Source organism: Adiantum capillus-veneris, chromosome 12, assembly GCF_014529385.1.
Source record: "Adiantum capillus-veneris isolate H3 chromosome 12, ASM1452938v2, whole genome shotgun sequence".
Taxonomy (NCBI): Eukaryota; Viridiplantae; Streptophyta; class Polypodiopsida; order Polypodiales; family Pteridaceae; genus Adiantum; species Adiantum capillus-veneris.
In genome coordinates, this window is record NC_140942.1 from 3,368,256 (window position 1) to 3,388,799 (window position 20,544).

The window sequence follows — 20,544 nt, forward strand, 5'->3', positions numbered from 1 at the left end:
TTTGGTTGGTTCCAATGCTCACCACCATGAGAGCATTGGAACCTATGGTTAGTTCCATGTTCTTTCTATTAACCTCCTCTCTTAGTAAATTGGCCTTCACATTTTCACTAGTTCGACCATTTGAAAAGTGTCCCAACTCTCAAGTAACATGACTAATAGAAACATACTCTTCAGAGAGTCATTAAACGTAATTCCTTGTGCTAAGAACTGATTGACAATAGTGTTGAACTCATTAAGATGATTGGACATACATGTCCCTTCCTTCATCTTCAAATCAACCAGTTGTTTCAGCCAATAAGTTGCACTCTACTTCTCATATAGGTCACACAATTTCTGCCATAAATCATAACTGGTGGAATTGTCCTTCACATTGAAGTACACTGGCTTGCTCAAGATAATAGTGGACTTGGTGAGATCATCCAAGTCCTACCAATCATCATGTGCCATGTCTTCTGGTTTGAACCCTTTCAGGTTGATGGGTTAAATCTACTTCTTTTGCACCACAACATTTTAAATCGCTCCTTCCAGAATGGGAAGTTAGTACCATCTAACTTCTCAATGTTGAAAAATGTATTCTTCAAAGAGGAAGACATCTTCTACTTTGGAACAACAGAACCATGAAAACAAGAAATTCAGCTCTTGCAAAACTTTCCACAAACTAACAAAAAAAAAAGAAATTACTAAAGAATCCAACAATCACAACAATGAAAACTGGTCACAAATTGGGCATTTGGAACAACACAATAAGCATCTGATCCAACTTAAAAATACATAAAAATCAATGTCCACAAGAAAAGTTCAACAATAGCAATAAAAACAACATAAAAAAACTGTTTAATTAGATATCTTCACTCTAGTAACCTATAAATTGCACATATGTAGTTCTAACTTGTAACTTATTCACTTGTAATCCTACAAAATGTGGTCTATTTACCTATAAGTAGCAAAATTCTACTTGGTTTCCACAATTAGACTAAAAACAACACGAAACACTATACCTTACAGTATGTAGAAAAATACAAAACAACTTGTGTCTAGAACTTAACATGCCCAAATAGAGGTCAAAACGAGCTGAAATCAAAATTTTGAACTCACCAAGAATTACTCTCTTGAAGTATATGTTTCCTTGTTCTTGTACGTAAAACTGCACATCAATTATGGGAAATTACCCCCCCCCCCCCGATCCAAAATCTACTCTAATACTAGTTGAAAAAAGTATGTGAAATGCATGCATGTGTGTGTGGAGCAGAGAGATTAGAGAAGCAAATGAGATGACACAATGTGTGGACTCCTTGTCACAATGTGTAACTAGGGTTCAACTTAGGCAGACTAACTGAACTATTCTTTATAGCTTGGAACTCTCATTGAGTCTATAGCACGTTACAATTATTACAATGTCTTGAAATAAATTGTGAAACTATAATACATGGCCATTTTGGAAAATGTAAAAAATGTGTAACTCCAATCTTTACTGCTTCTTTGTATCTGTCTTGATGTGCCTTTGCAAGGCTTGGACCTTTAGTAGGTCCCAGGGCATCCACTAGGCAATATGTAAGATAGCACGTGCGAACAAAATAAGGGATTATAATTAGTTACATTTGCCAAAAAAAAGTACTTACATAAAGGTTTTTTTAATTGATAAAGTGAAAATTTTCATACATAAGGGCTAGTTTTTCTACAAAAATACATACATAAGGGGTACATATAATACTTGAAAATATATAGGTAAGGGATTATTTAAATAGCTCTTGTTCACTCGTGCATAAGAAAATTTTACATAGTGGACTCCCCGAGTAGTAGGTCTTGTTAATTGATGTTGGCTCAGTTAACATGATGATGTAGAGAATGTAATCTCTCTAGTTAAGCAAGAATTTAGCATTAAGAATTTGGGAGAGCTGTTCTACTTTCTTGCACACACACAGAACAAGGCATTTAGTTTTTTTAATTTCTTATCTAATTGAATGAGGGTGTTCATCTTGTCTTTCTCTATGCGTCAAAGTAATGTGATTTTATATGATTTACATGTCAGATTTGTGCACATTTAGTGTGCTTAGATGTATTGATTTGGTGCCTAATTAAGCTCAAATTTTTTTAAGGATTGAATCCCTTGCATGTTAGGAGTGTTCGGAACACTTCAAGGACAAGATTGATCCCATTTGTGGCTTGATTCATGAGGCATCTGTTTTTAGACTTGCAAAAACTTTCAATGCCGCTCAGTGATCATTTCTTGAAAGTGACACTTGGGTTGTTGTGTTCCACATACCCCTAGGCCCGTCCTCTTGAATCTTGTGGCTAGATTCGATGTCTTCATGCACATGACCATGTTTTTACTCGCACCTAAGATTGAAGATTGTTCCACTCTTGTCTCTCTTCTTTAGCTTAGCTTGGACCATAGTTGTGCGGCTCACAGAGATAACCTTTGACACTTGCATATATCTATTTATGTGCCACCCCTGAGCTAGGTTGGCTATGTCCTTTCATACATTTTTATGTTTTCAAATTTTCATTGTCCTACAATAAGGCAAGTAGTGGTGTGACTGTGAAACAAAGTGGGCATGCAGACACCACTCATTAATTGTAGTGAGGGCTCATGAGGTGTGTGGCTATGGGGTCCTTGAGCTTCTCCTTGCTCATGTGACTTGATTAACACTAATCAAGTCACTATGGGGTCCTTGAGCTTCTCCTTGCTCATGTGACTTGATTAACACTAATCAATGCTTAATTCTCTTTCACTATGCCTCTCTCATACTCTCTATGATTGCATTAAGAAGATGATGGGGTCTAGGAGGACCTCTTTACTTGCCATGAACTTATGGAGGTGATTAACATTTTTACCAATAGGTATACGTCATGTGTGCAACAATGGTGGGTATGTAAGAGATGTGTAAGAGTGGTCAAAGGGGATGCACTTTTCCCCCAAAAAAGGAGGTGGAAGATTTTATGATTTTTGGCCTTCCATAACTTCCATATATGATCTCCAATTTGAGCGGAGATCATAGATCTGCAATCTACGTCTTGCGCTCTTTCCATAGATATGCTACATGATATGGTTTTACCCCGCTAGATTTTAAATTTCATTTTGGGAGGGAAATTTGAATTCAAATAAACTAGCCGTTTTGCTTGTTTGAATTCAAAAGTTGTCCTTTGATTACTTTCTTGATACTAAAGGTTTGACTTCCTTAAACTACCAAATAAAGAGGCCCTCCTAGACCCTATTCTCTTCCTAATGGTCTATGATGCTTTGATTATCTAGATCATAACTAGTTAGTAATTAATCTTGCTCAAATTTTGTGTGATTACCCTTTATTCTTTGTGTGTGCATGTAGGTTTGATCGGAATGAGGATGCTCAATAGATCTATGTATGTGTGCTTGTGATTAGTGTGTTGCATGATGAGATTAGTGATGCGTGCATCCTTGCAATCGTTAGTGTGCATGACTGAGTTGATTTGAGGTGAAGAGAAGTGGATGTGGATATTGCTAATCACTCTGGCTTAGCTCCTCCATCATAGGCCAAGAAGCTCACCTTGTAGAGTTGCCATTCGTGTTTCCATAATTAGCTCACTATTGTGTGAGTGTTTTCATGCCCTATCCAGGTAGCTCATCATTTTGGATTGACAATTATTGTTGGTCATTGGAGCTATGCTACGATGATACCCCCAACATTTTGCACCGTTTCCAGAAGCGATGGCCTACGCTAGTGTAATTATGGCATAATCAAATAGGTTTCCTCACTAATTACACTTGTGTGTTTGTTGTTTTGTGGATTTTGGATGTCTGTGTGTGAGGCAATGTGTTCAACTTCCCCTAATTTGATACCATATCTTGATAATTGTGTGTCTATACACTCTAATTTCACACTAATGCCATGCTAATTTCACTACTTTTGCTAGCTCACACACTAATTTTCTACTAATTGGAAAAATATTTTGTGCTTATGCTTTGTTATTTGCCTATTTAGAGACTTGGATTGCATTCTAACAATGCTGATTTATGCTAATCACTTGACACTTTGTTGATTTTGGAATGCAAGATTAGGGCTTTGGAGCATCAATGAAATCGGCCTACACATTGTGTAATTGAAAATTGGATGGTGCCATTGGATTCAAATCTTGTGCCGTATGCCAATTCATTGTCAAGATTATTATTTTGAGCTTTGATTTTGTACGTTTGCATGTCGTCATAGTGCCGAATTTTTCCTAGAATCGAATGTGCATAATTGATGGTTTCATGTGGTAATGCGCGTTGTTGATTTTCCTAATTCATGCTTGAATGGTCATTACAACCGTGTGTACTAAAATCAAGTGTGTGTGCACTCTAATTGAGTGTGTGTATGCTAAATTTTAGGTGTGTGTGCACTATTTTTCCCTTGTGTGTGCATTAAAGAATCAATGTGTGCTTATTCATTTTTCTAATGTGATGTTTGATTTGTTATGTGTTCAAGCCCAAGTAGAGACTCGTGTGTTCAATTTGCAATTTCGGTATGATTAAGACTTGTGTGTGCGCCAATTATGTGTGTGTGTGTGTGTGTGTGTGTGTGCGCGCGCGCGTATATAACAGTGGTTAATGTGCATGAGTAATTCAATTTTTTATTAAAAAATTGATGTGTGTAATGGTTAAATACTGTGAGCTCAAAATAGGGATAAACACACCCCAATTCCGTCAATTTTTCACCTAATTTTGCCGAGTTTAATTGTCTAATTGTGATTTTTATTTGCAAAATTATTTGGCAATTGAATTGATGTGCTAATTGAGTTTTGATATGGCTACACCATTTGCTTATGAGTAGAGAATTTTTTTAAAAATTTTGATATGTTTAGAAAATTTTGATATTTTTGGAAATTTTTGCATTAATTTTGTTAAAGTCTGATAGTTTGTGATCATGATGAGCTGATTTGTATGCATATTTAGACATGATTTTGAGCGCTTTTGTATCCTCAAAAATCGTATTTTGTACGTTTTGCTTATTTATGTAACATTTAATGGCCTAAAAACTTATGTGTAGAGGAAATTAGCATGAACATAGTGGGCATTTCATTAGAATAGATTCCTAATGAGAATTACAAGAGTGCTCGGGTGGAGAGAGCAACAAAAAGCATAACATCTAGTTAGATAGCATCAACAATACTTTCAAAAGAGAGAGAAATTAAGCTATTGACAACAGTTGAGGACCGGATTTGCATGGAGCCGGTCCCCCCTCCAAAAGGCTTTGTATTATGGTTTCTCCCATCAAGAGAGACATTGTACAATACAATTCTTTGTGTTCCTTCAAGACTAGCTAGTGCAATGAAGATGAAAGCTTCATGCACCAATCAAAACACTTAGCAAACACAACTTTATTTATCCCCGTTCTCAGACCCAAGACCTCACACACCTTCGAAGATGGTGAGAGCTAGAAGGGTATGAGAGTAGATTGAGAGGAAGAAGGAGTATCTTACGAGAAAGATGTACATCTCCTCACATAATCACTCATATTAGCATAGCTTTAGCTTAGTAATTAGCTTGGTAGAGGAGATGAGCATGCATTGAAGCTTGGCTCTTGGTTGGATTTGCATCCACAAGCCAAGAGTGTGTCAATGTAGGCTTCTATCTCACAAGCTTGGAGTAGGTGATGAGCTCTCCATTAAAGCTTGGGAAGAGATAGTCTTCTCTTTCTTAACACATGAAATTGTGTGAGGGTGTGTGTGATAATGCCTTGCAAAAATCAGCCCCCTCTCTCTCTCTCTTGGGCGAGCCCCCTTGCTATTTGCTCTTGCTCCAGCCTTATTGGCCCTCCCAAAGTCAAGCCAATGACCATTAAGCAGCATAAGTGATAGCCTTCTGACATGTGTCCCCCTTTCCCCTTTTGTGAGAGCTTTAGGTAATTTAATAATTAAACTAAACTCTCATTGGACCCCTTTGCCTCCTGGCCAATAGGAATCAGGCAAGCCATTGGGCTCCTGAATGCTCATTGGACCCCTTGGGAGACTGTCCAATAGTCTTCTAGGAGACTTAATTCTCATTGGTTCTTTTATTAAGTGTTTTTAAATTAATTAAACTAGATTTACTCTAGCCTAATTCTCATTGGTCCACCTCCAAGGCCATCCAATAGGAATTGGGCACACCTTGTGGGCATCTGGGCTAGGGAGCTGACATGTGTCCCTAATTCCCTTTGTGTAAAGGAAGCCTGCATGTGTGTGTGTGTGTGTGACTTTCTCTCTCATCCCCTAGAAGAAGGGCTCGCCCCCTCCCATGTAGGGATATGCAAAGACTTTATTTCACACACACAAAGCATCCAATTCCCCTAGGTTTGACCTTTGGACATAACCTTTGAATTTTGGAACCTTAGCATTTTGGAAGTCTTAATGGGCTGAACCTTAGGGTCTTTTTAGCCCATTGTTGCACTTGGCTCTTTTGCAGATGGCCCCCCTTTTTGGATCCCTATTTTCCCTCCTTTGGATCCCTACTGTGGCCAGTCTGCTAGCTTAACCAATATTCTAGCTTTTTCTCCCCTGGCACTTCCCCACATTAAATGATCAGTTTAATATGAGAAAATCATTTAGCAAAATTAGATATTGATTATTATGACATTACCTCTCTCTTGAAATCATAGTCGTCCTCGACTATGGTGTAGATAAGATAAAGCATATTCATGAGTCCTTTTCTTAGCGGGTAGAGGATCCCTATGTTACCCTACGACATCATTCCACAATGGATGACTAGTCCATTTGGCGCTTGAGAGCCTGAGGTTGCCGCAAGCATGTCTGCACATTAGTCCTATCAGTCTTCCATAGTAGAGTGACAACCTCTACTTGGTGTTTGGGAGATGTCGTCTCCGCAAACTTGATCTAAGCATGCATACTACTTCATTTTTGTGCACAATAAAGAAAAAGAGAGTCTTATAAGACAAAAGAAACTTAGTTCATTTTTTAACATTTTGTACATTTGCTTACTCTTGGGAAGCATTGTAAGCATTGACAAGGTTTAGGTTATCCTTTAATTGTATGCCTTGCATCCATCTAGCATCTTCAAAAGGATAATTCTTAAACTTAATAAGATATCGTCGGATAGTCTTACCACCTCTTAGTACCTTGTCTTCATGTCGGAGAATGGACTCGGGCTGCAGCACCTCCTCTTGGTCCTCGATCTCCGGTGGGTCTTCAATAGTTGGTTCTTGAGGTGGCTCTCCTTTGTAAGGCTTTAATAGGCTCACATGGAAAGAATTGTGTATGAGCCAATGATTGGGCAACTTGAGTTGATAGGCCATCTCATTGATTGGCGTAAGAATCTGAAAGGGACCATAGTACCTTTTTGCTAGTTTAGCATAGTACTTTTGGTGGCCCGTAGGATTCTTGCCCGTCGTGTGCCTTAATCGAGCCTTGGGAAACTTTAACAAGACCCAATCGTTTTCTTTAAAGTCTTGGGCTCTTCTGTGCTTGTCAGCAGGCAGCCTTTTACCTTTGCAGTGAGATAGAGATAGCATCCTTAATCTTTTGAAAAGATTCTTGTAGGTCTCGGCTATACTCATCTGCAGAAAAGATCTTCCCATGTACCTTAAGTAGCAAGGGACTTTTTGATCTTCCCTCAATTACCTCGAAAGGTGCTTTTCCCGTGGAAGTATGTACAGTGTTATTGTAAGCATACTCCACTAAGGGTAAGTACTTCTCCCATTGGGATCTTTGATCTACTTCCGTTACATAGGCTTTTAGTAGATCGAGAATGGTTAGGTTAGCTATTTCACTTTGGCCATCCGTTTGTGGATGATAGACCAAAGAGAAGTTTAGCCTTGTCCCTAAATTCTCAAAGAAACCCTTCCAGAAATTACTGGTCATTCTAGGATCTCTATCCGACACTATAGACATTGGCAAGCCATGGTACTTGAAAATTCGTGAAATGAAGAGGGTTGCCATTTAATGGGCTTTGATAGTCTTTTTGACAGGTATAAAATGAGCTTGTTTACTGAACCTGTCTACTATCGTCCATATTCCCGTATTCCCATGGATAGACTTAGGCAATCCAAAGATAAAATCCATGGATATGCTCTCCCATGGTGAATTAGGGATTGGCAAGGGTTGAAGAAATCCAAGTTGCTTCCCTCTATCAAATTTTGTCTTTTGGCAAACCATACATTTAGAAACATACTCTTGTATGTTCACTTTTATGGTAGGCCAATAGAAATATGTTTCAATTCCCTTTAAGGTAGACTGAATCCCTCTATGCCCCGCATACGGTGGAGCATGAGATTCATACATTACTTTCTCACGTAGTGAGTTAGTAACGCATAGTCTATTGCCATAGAGAAGATGGTTAACCATGTTGTAAAGTAAATGGTTCATCTTTCTTCCCTAATGCAAGGGCTGAAATCATATCTCTAAAATCGGGATCAATAGTGTACTCATCTATCATTGAAGATAGATCATTGTGAGTTGCTATGGAAACCGCATTCACTCTCGGTCGTCTTGAGAGTGCATCAGCTACTTGATTATGCTTACCAGCAATGTGAGCAATATGAAAATGAAATTGCGAAAGGAAATTTTCCCACCTCATTTGTTTGTCGGAGAGCTTGGCTTGCGTCATGAAGTACTTAATACTTTGGTGATCCGTTCGCAGAATGAAAGGAGTCCCCAATAAATAGTGCTTCCATGAGTCTAAGGCATGTAGAACTGCAAGGAGTTCCTTTTCGTATATGCCTAGAGTTTGCTCAACAGGGTCGAGCCTTCGACTCTCATAGCCTATGACATGCCCTTCTTGGAGCAAAACAGCTCCAAGGCAATCACCACAAGCATCACATTGGACCTCAAATGGTTTTGAGAGATCCGGTAGTGTAAGCACAGGTTGAGAGATAAGCTTTTATTTAAGCTTTTCGAAAGCATTGTTCTCCTTAGCAGACCATGTATACCTAACGCTTTTCTTTCTTAGGTCATGTAATGGTCCCGCAATTTGTGAGAACTTTTCTATGAAGCGTCTATAGTATGCACACATACCTATAAAGCTTCTTAGTTCATGAAGATTCCTTGGTTTAGGCCATCCTTTTATTACCTCTAACTTTGATGGATCCATTTGGATGCCATATTGAGAGATAATGTGACCTAAATACTGAATCTCTTGCAAGAAAAATTCACTTTTCTTTCGATTAACATAAAGTTTATTCTCTCTTAAAACTTGAAATATTACCTGGAGGTGTTGCTTGTGTTTGTTTAATGAATTAGAGTAGATGATAATATCATCAAAGAACACTCCAGTGAAGGTTCGATGAGGACGGAACAGCTTCTCGATCAAGCGGTTGAATGTGGTTGGTGCATTGGTCAAGCCAAAAGGCATGACAATGTATTCGTAAAGACCAAATGTGGTGCGAAATGCGGTCTTTACAATGTCTTGATCAACTATCCTTATTTGATGATAGCCACTTTTTAGGTTAATCCTACTGAAGTAGGTTGATCCTTGCAGCTTATCAAATAGGTCTTCTACCCGTGGAACGGGAAACCTATTTTTGAAAGTGATCCTATTTAGTGCTCTATAGTGGACACACATACGATATGTGCCGTCTTTCTTTTGCACTAATAGCACAGGTGAGCAAAATGGAGATGAGCTAGGCCTAACCATGCCCTTCTCAACTAACTCATGCACTTGCCGCATAATCTCCTCTTGTTGAGCTTGAGAAACTCTATAAGGAGGTTTGTTAGGCGGTGAACTTCCTGGAAGAAGTTTGATTGCATGGTCATCATTACCTCGTTTAGGAGGTAGCTCACAAGGGATGTGGTCAATAAAAACATCTTGAAACCCCTTGAGAAAATTGGATAACTCTAATTCCTTTTGGTTGCTTTTATTTTCTTTTGCTAAAGCATTAAGTTCTTTTTGAGAGTCTTTAACAAAAATCATGTACACGGAAATAGAGCTCTTTATTGACTTGTTGAAAGCTGGTGTATGTACAATGGGGATAGTGTTACCCATTTCCTTAGCATCTATATACATGTCTTTTTCCCTGAACTTAAAGGAGATTCTCCTTTCAGGAAATTTAACATCGACAGCTAGGCGATCAAACCATGGTGCCCCTAGGATTACATCCTCATGCTTGAGAGGAGAGATAAAGAAGTCCTCTTTGTCCACATAGCCTTGGACATGAAGCCTCAATTTTCCGATCAAGGGAGTGACTGAAGCTTCTTGCCCCTTGAAGGCATTGTCTGCGAGTAGGACATCTCCCATCTCATAGGATTGTATGCCTAGCTTGGTAGCCAACTCTATAGATATAAAATTGTGAGTAGAACCAGGGTCAAAGAGAATAAAAGCATCATGTTCTCTTACCTTTCCCCAAGCATGGCATAGAGGAGATCCTTTGTGATGAGTTTGGTGAGTCTCCTCATCTTGGATTTCAACCAAGGAAGCTCTAGGAGGATCTTGGCGGTTGTTCTTTTGGGGACAAGCGGGGTACGCATGCCCTTGTTCGCCGTACTTGAAACACCGGTTATCCTTGCGATAACGCTCAAGCTCTTCAGGAGAGAGTTTGTTCTTACCTTTGTAAACTCCCTTCTCTTTAGCTTTGTTGGAGTTGCCCTTAGGAGACTTTTGGACATTGTCCTTCCCCTTAGGCTCATTGGAACCCTTGTTTTCTGGGGGCTTATTATTTCTTTTAGCCCCCGTTTGAAAATTAATTCGTGAGGCCACCATAGTATGGTGTATTACCGCCGATATGGTACGTGGCCTTTGGGAGTTGACATACTCTGCCATTTCTTCGGTTAAGCCTGCACAAAATTGTTGCTTTTGCTCTCCAAAATCCAACTTTTTGAAGACAGTGGCTTTGAGTTGTAGGTCCCAAAACTTGTCTACATATTTGTGGATGGATTCATTGGGAGAGAGCTTTAAGCTTCGCCATTCGGTGAGTACTTTGTCTTTGGCATCGGTGGCCAAAAACTGCTTCATAATGGAAGCTCTTAAAGCTTTCCATGTTCGTGGAGCTTCACCGTTGGCTTGTAGGCTAGACCACCATTGCCTGGCGGACTTTTGAAAGTGCATAGCTACATGGCGTAGCTTGGAGGACTCTGTGAAGCCCTCATCTCCAAACTCCGCATCGAATTGCTAGATAAAGGCCAAGACTTTGTCTATAGCACCAAAGGTACCATCATAGGTAAGGAAAGAGATGCTCTTCCCTCCCTCTTTGAATTTCTTCAACTTGGACGACCTCTTCCATGCGGCATATTTCCTATGGCCTCTTCTTTTTTATGGTTCAAAGGTTGCACCATCACTTTCTTCAGAAGGTGAAGAATTTGAAGAAGGTGGAGAAGAGGGTGACCTCTTTCTCGCCTTTTTCTTGTCTTGATCTTCGTCGTCTTCACCATAGCTTTCATAAGAGGAAGAGGATGAAGAAGATGGAGAAGAGGGTGTCCTCTTTCTCTCCTTCATATGGATTCTCTTCTTCTTCCCGAATCGAAGAGAGACCTCTTTTGGTAGTCTCACAAGGAGGCTTCCTAGGTGTTCTCTCGTCATGGTGATGAGCTTGGAGAATCCCGTGATCACGGAGCTGCCGTTGCACTTCGCTTTGGAGAGATGGATTGCCCATGGCTTGTTGAAGCCTAGAAACCAGATAGTTAACAAGCATTGAAGCATCATTAGTAGCTTGCTGATGAGCAAAATCAAAGTTATCAACATTAATTTCACTCTCTTTACTATTGTCAGCCATTCTAACAACTTTTAGGTGTAAACTTTTTAGGTGTACTTTGGCACTTCAAGCCCTAGTTGCTACTCCTCTTTACCCCTTTAAAAAAAGCACTCAAGCTACTGTACCCGCGGCTCGAATACCATTAATTGCAAGGAATAGAAGAGAGGGTCTTTCGACACCAAAACAGCACCGGCTCTTGTCAAGCTTCTAATAGCTCAATAGTGGTTAAGCCGTAGGCAAGCCCCGTAGGACTCCACTATTAAGACCATAGCTCTCGACGGTGATGCCCTGTTAACTGCACGAAGGCAGGCGCAGTGCAAGGCTGAAAAATCCCTATACTAATTACTCACAGGAAATTAATAATACCAACCATTTATAGCTAGCTTGAGGACCTCCCTTCTTGAGCAAGAAAAGAGAAACCTTGTGCTCTGATACCAATGTAACATTTAATGGTCTAAAAACTTATGTGTAGAGGAAATTAGCATGAACATAGTGGGCATTTCATTAGAATAGATTCCTAATGAGAATTACAAGAGTGCTCGGGTGGAGAGAGCAACAAAAAGCATAACACCTAGTTAGATAGCATCAACAATACTTTCAAAAGAGAGAGAAATTAAGCTATTGACAACAGTTGAGGACCGGATTTTCATGGAGCCGGTCCCCCTTCCAAAAGGCTTTGTATTATGGTTTCTCCCATCAAGAGAGACATTGTACAATACAATTCTTTGTGTTCCTTCAAGACTAGCTAGTGCAATGAAGATGAAAGCTTCATGCACCAAGCAAAACACTTAGCAAACACAACTTTAATTATCCTCGTTCTTAGACCCAAGACCTCACACACCTTCCAAGATGGTGAGAGCTAGCAAGGTATAAGAGTAGATTGAGAGGAAGAAGGAGTATCTTACGAGAAAGATGTACATCTCCTCACATAATCACTCATATTAGCATAGCTTTAGCTTAGTAATTAGCTTGGTAGAGGAGATGAGCATGCATTGAAGCTTGGCTCTTGGTTGGATTTGCATCCACAAGCCAAGAGTGTGTCGATGTAGGCTTCTATCTCACAAGCTTGGAGTAGGTGATAAGCTCTCCATTAAAGCTTGGGAAGAGATAGTCTTCTCTTTTTTAACACATGAGATTGTGTGAGGGTGTGTGTGATAATGCCTTGCAAAAATCAGCCCCCTCTCTCTCTCTCCTTGTGGCTATTGACCAGTGGGACCCACCACCTCTCTCTCTCTCTCTCTCTCTCTCTCTCTCTCTCTCTCTCTCTCTCTCTCTCTCTCTCTCTCTCTCTCTCTCTCTCTCTCTCTCTCTCTCTCTCTCTCTCTCTCTCTCTCTCTCTCACATAGGGTAGAGGCCCACCACCTCCCGCATCTCTCTCCTTGTTGGTGGCGTTCTCACACACTCACACTGCCTCTATCACCCTCGTTGTGCTGGTGCCCCGCCCCACGTCACCACATACACCCACAATACTCTCTCTCTCTCTCTCTCTCTCTCTCTCTCTCTCTCTCTCTCTCTCTCTCTCTCTCTCTCTCTCTCTCTCTCTCTCTCTCTCTCTCTCTCTCTCTCTCTCTCTCTCTCTCTCTCTCTCTCTCTCTCTCTCTCTCTCTCTCTCTCTCACACACACACACACACACACACACACACACACACACACACAGTGCACGTAGGTGCCTGCTTCTTTCTCTCTCACGATGCGCGTGTAGAGCCAGTGTCATCTCATCTCTCTCTCTCTCTCTCTCTCACACACTGCACGTAGGTGCTCACTTCTTTCTCTCTCACGATGCACGTGTAGAGCCAGTGTCATCTCATCTCTCTCTCTCTCTCTCTCTCTCTCTCTCTCTCTCTCTCTCTCTCTCTCTCTCTCTCTCTCTCTCTCTCTCTCTCTCTCTCTCTCTCTCTCTCTCTCTCTCTCTCTCTCTCTCTCTCTCTCTCTCTCTCCTCTGTAGAACACGTCGTTGGTCTCTCTCCCTATCCTCTGCCTAGCTCCGCTCTCCCCTCCTCGTGAGCACCGCCAAATGTGATGCATAACAATGCCATTGTCAATCAATGTTGTTGCAGATAATAATTTTTTAATTATTTATTTAGTTAACTAGTCTAGTTTATTTTATTTTATTTAGCTCAAAAGAAAATAAAATTTAAAAAAGACTCACAAAAAAGAAAAACATTCAATAAAAAATTAGAAAAAATCAAAAATTCAAGTAAAAAATCATTAAAAAATTAAAATTCAACCAAAGAGTCACCAAAAATCATAATAAATCACGTAAAAAACCAAAAAACTCATGAAAACTCTAAAATCCTTAAAAATAAAAAAAAATTCCAAAAAAATATAAAACATCACAAAAATTATCCCAAAAAATTTACAAAATTCAAAAATTCCACAAAATTAATAAAAATAAAAAAAGAGGGAGGTGTCAAAAAAAGAAAAAAAATCTAGAGAAATTCACACCGCAAGCGAAAACGCTAGAGCAAACAGAGAAATGATAGAAAGAAAGAAAAAGTGAGAAAAAAATAGAGACAAGCAAACCTTGCATCAATCTAAAAAAAATTCAAAATTTGATGGAAAAGATTATAAAGTGGAACCGCTTAAAACCAAGAGATCAAAATCGAGTCAAAACTAGATTGGTCAAAAAACGACCAGCCAAGATTTTCAGTAAAATCCAGCCGTTAGGGCAGAGTTCACGAGCCAAATTTGCAAATCAAGGTTCAGAGCTTTGACCTTGCCTTAGAGCAAACTAACAAAATTCAAGTCGTAAACTTGTAAGGGCTTCAAATTTAGCCTAGAAAGTTGGAAAAACCTCCCATTTAGGTCTTGACCCCTTTGGTAGAAAACATCAGTCTTCTACCCAAATTCAAGGTACTGCAAATCATTCAAAGAGCACCACATGCTAGAAGTGGTTGTGCAAGCTATAAATTGGCTATTGCAAGTAATTGCATTGCAAATTGGGTCTAGATCGGACGAGCAAGGGCACCACTTACATGTGATTGCAGATTAGGCTACTAAGAGCCCAAGTGTCCATTGTTTCAAAGAATTGCAATCAATTTTCACACTTCCAAACTAGAGTTAATCAAACCTTGTGAGTATAGAGAGCAACCAAATTTCAAAATTGCTTTGGCAAAAGCAGCCTTTTTAACTGCTAAAGGAGAAATTTGATTGGGAAATGTCAGAATCTGCTAAGAGACAGTCTTGACAGATTAAGCACATCATGAAGACAAGTTGAGCCGAGAGTTCAAGTGCACCAAAGCTAGTCAATAACAGCAACAAAAGTACAAATGCAGTAGATCCATAAGGGATTCACTAATCTCTTCCATATGGTACCACCTGAGTGTACAATAGGGTTTTTTTGGGCAAGTGTGTGTAATCAGATACAATACGGATAGCCCACCAAAACTTACATGCACATACCATACGTTTGGGGGGCATAGGTGGGGAGGAGGGAGGGGTAGAGAATACTATCTCATATGGCAGTCCCTCAAGAAGAAGAATAAGTAGAAGAAATGGACATTGAGACTAGAGAGGGAAGAGGGCTTGGTTTGATGCAAATGGCTCATAGCCACTGACAAACTATAAGTTGATAGAGGGGTCCTGTTAATACTACAAAATTTGTATGTAGGGGGTTATCTAAGTACTTCAATCTTGGTAGATAGGGAGCTTGGATACCACATAAGGGATCATATATAAGGGGGTTTTACGTAGTGGGATGCACATAGTTCGCATCCCCTCCCTAGTATCAGTGAATCCCCCGTGAGTAGAGCAGATCTTACAACTCTATGGCCACAATAGAGACACATTCTTACATGAAGATTCCAAAGGCCATATGTATCTTATGAGTAACAAAAGCAGCACAGGAGCCAATATATTATTGATCAGAGTAAAACTAGATCCAGAGAACTCCCAAATGTTTACATATTTCAGTGGAGCCAGGTATTGAACGCTCAAAGATGAGGTGCAGGTAGAAGTGCAAAAAGTCGATCCAAGTGGCTATGAAAACATCTGCACAAGCCAACAGACCATACATTTGGTGCATATGCAATTAGCATATTTGTATATGGACTATAGTGGTCGGATCTACAGTTTAGAGCCTCAAATGGGTACTATAAAGGTCAAGACAGAGCAGTCTACAGCCTGATGCTCAGTGTTCTAAAAGAAGGTGTCAACAATTTGGCCAACACCGAGGTAAAAATTCCTTAGCAAGAGCTTGAGATGGAAGAACCAATTGAAGTACCACTAGTCATGGTATACTGCTCAGATTGTGGAAGAAAAGGTGGACATTTTCTAGATGATTGTCAAAGAAATCCAGACAACAGGGACATAGGAATTGTAAAGAGAAACACGAAGCAAACTTGAAATATCAATGTAAGTGCATCTAACTCGGTGCAATCAGAAGTTCTTGTATCACCATTAGAAGCACTAGTAAAAGCACTACAAGTTCAAAATTTGTGTGAAGATGCACAGACAACTAAAAATCTTAAATTGGAACTGTTGGACAACAAATTCTTGCATGAATTTAGTTAGAGTGTTCAACTATCACCGGTCAAAAAGAGTGGTAGGTTTGCAAGTGATTGTGCAACCATAGCCAGTAAGCGTGCAATCATTTATAAGTTTAGGGGACACATAAAAGAAAATACTTTTAGCATTTTATGGCACACATAATTCATATGCACACTATGTAGACCGAGAAGGGAAAGTGTACAAAAAGAGTCGACCAACGTTTGAAAGGCCCACATACTAGCTCATAGAATTATGCCCAGTGATAAATGAGGAAGGATGGCTCATTTCAGAGGAAAGAATCTATTATAACCCATCCTCTCTAGAGTTGAATGCCATTACTCGAGTGAACCAAGAAATTTGTCCAGAGCCAAACTCTCATACATCTGAAGTCAAGCTTCAACATTGTGACCAGATCAACATATACTTTGATCGGAATGGATGTAGATATAGAAAAGATTCTAAGATCTATGATGCCTTGGGTCCTAAAACCGCAGAAGCACATGTAACAGGGACCCACATGATAGACAACATCAAGATGAATATAATGCCATTTACAGCTTGACTTGGAGAAACATATGTCATGTTTCATGAAGGTACATAGGACACTATACAGACGGCTTGCAGATGACAAGCCTCAAAGAAGAAACATATAATATGCCTTCACAGTCCCAAAAGGTGAGTTTAAACCGGAGCCAAACAGTCTTGAGCCTAGCTCATGGAGAAATCTTTAGTGATCACCCTAGGAAGGGGGGCCTACAAATCCATCAAGCTAAACTCTTGTACCAGGAACTACAACATCAGTTAGGATCCCTAGATCTTCTAGCTAAATCAAAGTAGAAGCCATTAAAAGACCATATGGTTGTTGGAGGCTACCAATTGATCTAGACTCCATCAAGAGATTCTAAGATCTATGATGCCTTGGGTCCTAAAACCGCAGAAGCACATGTAATAGGGACCCACGAGATAGAAAACATCAAGATGAATATAATTCCATTTACAACTTGACTTGGAGAAACATATGTCATGTTTCACGAAGGTACATAGGACACTATACAGACGGCTTGCAGATGACAAGCCTCAAAGAAGAAACATATAATATGCCTTCATAGTCCCAAAAGGTGAGTATAAACCAGAGCCAAACAGTCTTGAGCCTAGCTCATGGAGAAATCTTTAGTGATCACCCTAGGAAGGGGGGCCTACAAATCCATCAAGCTCAACTCTTGTACTAGGAACTACAACATCAGTTAGGATCCCTAGATCTTCTAGCTAAATCAAAGTAGAAGCCATTACCATATGGTTGTTGGAGGCTACCAATTGATCTAGACTCCATCAAAATTTGTCGACAAATGCATGTATGAAGATAATCAAGGACAAAAGTTTTAGATGATCTCCACAAGTCAAATTCAAAATCTGACCAAGCCAAAAGTGTTCAAGCAATTTCATGTGATCAAGCTCACATATGCATATCAAGATGTAGATGGAAATGAATACCAACAAGTTCATGACTTTGTACAAACCCCTATGGACGTCCAGACTAAAGTCAAGAACTATTTCAAGATGGTGCAAAGCCTCAAGCTGCCAGAATAGGTGAAGAATAGCTCAAAGTTGATGGAAGCTAAAGGTAAAAAATCTACACAAATGTCACCACCAAAATCTTCTCCGAAGAGACAGATTCTATCAAAAAGTGCAGTGGATCTTCTAAGATCAAAGGTTACTCAAATACAGGAAGATAATGCACAACAATTGTAGGCAAAAAATACAACAACACAACCAAACAAGACAACATCAATTGATGCAGGTGATCAAAGCAAAGAAGATGTAGAAAAAGTTCAACCCAAGGACAGCACCATAGAAAGATCAGTCAGTACAAAAAGAAATCCCAAAAATATCAAGTGCAACATTACTAGTGAACATAAAGAAAAGCTATCAAGTGAGTAAATCTAGATCTTTAGCTAGACAAGAACCTCATGTCTTTTCAAACTTGGAAAAAATGTGACCAATCACACCTAGAAGACGCTCATGAATTCGTTAGCATATCTGGAAACAAACAAGTAGAATGCTGGGGAATTTCCACCACCATTCAGGTAAGTTCACAGACCATCATAGCCCAATTCCATGTGATCACAAATAACATCATATTGGGAATGCCACTAGACCAAAGGGTTTTGAAAATATGAAGTTCAAACAAGATGTAGTCTTCAAAGACAACAAAGAATGAAAACCAGGAATGGTCAACCATGGAAGACAGCACAAAGTCCTCGAGAACAACTCAAATGGAGATCGATGTCAAGGAAAATCTTATTGAAAATGATTCATCTTTACCTAGCAGAACCTCAAAACGGCTAAAAGTAGACCAAGAAAAAGCAAGTGCATCTTAAATAGAGTAACCAACATCCACAAAAGCTATTGAGCAGAAAGATCCACCAAGACAAGAAGTAAAAGAGATCAAGATTTCATATAGCCAGAAAGCAATAGGAAATCCACAGACCAATCACTTATTGTCAATTGAATCAACCAATGAAAGTCCTAGTGGAACACAAAGTCTCAAATCACCTTCCATACAGAGCAAGCTAGTCAAAATGATACCACAATAAAGGCAGGACAAGGATCTTCAAGAGAACCACCAATGAGCATAGCTATAGCTCTTAGTAGTTGTGAGGTCCCCAACCCGGAAGATTGGGGCAACTTGATACTTTGCGTTTCTTTATTATCAAGTTCCATTGATGACACCCTACTTTGATTCCACAAAGCAAGGATATGGGCAACAAAAGAGATAAAGACCTCTATTTATCACAATCGTGCTTGTAAGGGATCATAAACCACAAGTCAGGTCAATAAATCAAAGGATTCTAATGGAAGCTAATTCCTATATCATAAAGATAAAATCTCATTGATTGACATACTTAGGATCTATGAACAACGCCTTTTTTTCCATGTTTAAGAGGCATGGCTGTCATTCATGAATCCTAAATGTGATATGAGACTTATGATTAACTAACTAATAGTCTTGTGAAAAGAACTCAACTAATCGGGTCCACCTGTCTGTAGACATAGATTCATATGGATACTAGTCTCCACTTTCCACATCACACTCACCCATTCCTCTTGTTTTTTAACGACTACCACATTTTTTTACATATACAAACACGGTTCCTTTATTAAACTAATAGTCTTGTGAGAAGCACTCAACTAATTGAGTCCACTTGTCTGTAGACAGAGATCCGTTTGGATACTAGTCTCCCACTTTCCACACCACATTCATCCATTCCTCTTATTTTTAATTACTACCACATTGTTTTACATATACAAACAAGGTTCCTTTATTAATTTTGGATAGAGGTTCTTTTATACAGCCCTTCAAACATCACCAAGACAATTCTTTCTCAAACATGGTGTTGGGGGTTCCATCGTTGCATAGCTCCAATGACCAACTAAATTATCAATCCGGAGGGATGAGCTACCTGGCTAGGACATGGAAACACTCACACAATTAGTGAGCTAATCATGGAAATATGAATGGTGACTCTATGAGGTGAGATTCTCGGCCTATGCAGGAGCTAAGCCACAATGATGGGCAATCTCCACATCCACTTCTCTTCACCTCTAATCAACCCAATCACTCACACTAACGATTGCAAGACACACAAAACACTAATCCTATCATGCAACACACTAATTGCAAGCACACACACATAGATCTATTGAGCACCACAGTCCAATCAAACCTACATGCACACACAAGCAAGAGAGGGAAATCACACAAGAATAGATAGGGATTAACCACTAATTAGTTACGATCTAGCTAATCAAAGCATCATAGGCAATCACAAGAAGCATGAGAGAGGTATAGTGAAAGAGAAATAAGCATTGATTAGTGTTAATCAAGTCACTTGAGCAAGGAGAAGCTCAAGGGCACCATAGCCAAACACCTCAAGAGCTCTCACCAAAGAGTGCTTTCAACAAATGAGCTTACACATTGCCTTACATACCTAGGGTAAAAATATGCAATGTCCGGGCACCCAAGGCCTTTAGGGCTCCACCACTTACTGAATCTACCACCTAGACACACTAACTAAATTGTTCTTTACAGCTCGGAACTCCCATTGAGCCGGTAACACATTAAAATATTACAATGGCTTGAACTTACAATACATGACCATTTTGGGGAAATGTGGAAAATGTGTAACTCCAATCTTTACTGATCCTTTGTATTCATCCTCGATGTGCATCCATACGTCTCTGGTCTTTATCAGCTCTTGTTAACTGACTTTGACTCAGTTAGCAATCATCCCTTCCAATTTTAGTACCCGTTCTCGGGCACTGTTGAAAAGTGTCTATGGAGGCTGTGGAAGGTTTTTAATTGGTTGTTGATGGGCTGATCTTCTTCATTTATTGTTGAATTTATTTATGAGGTTCAATTTGTTG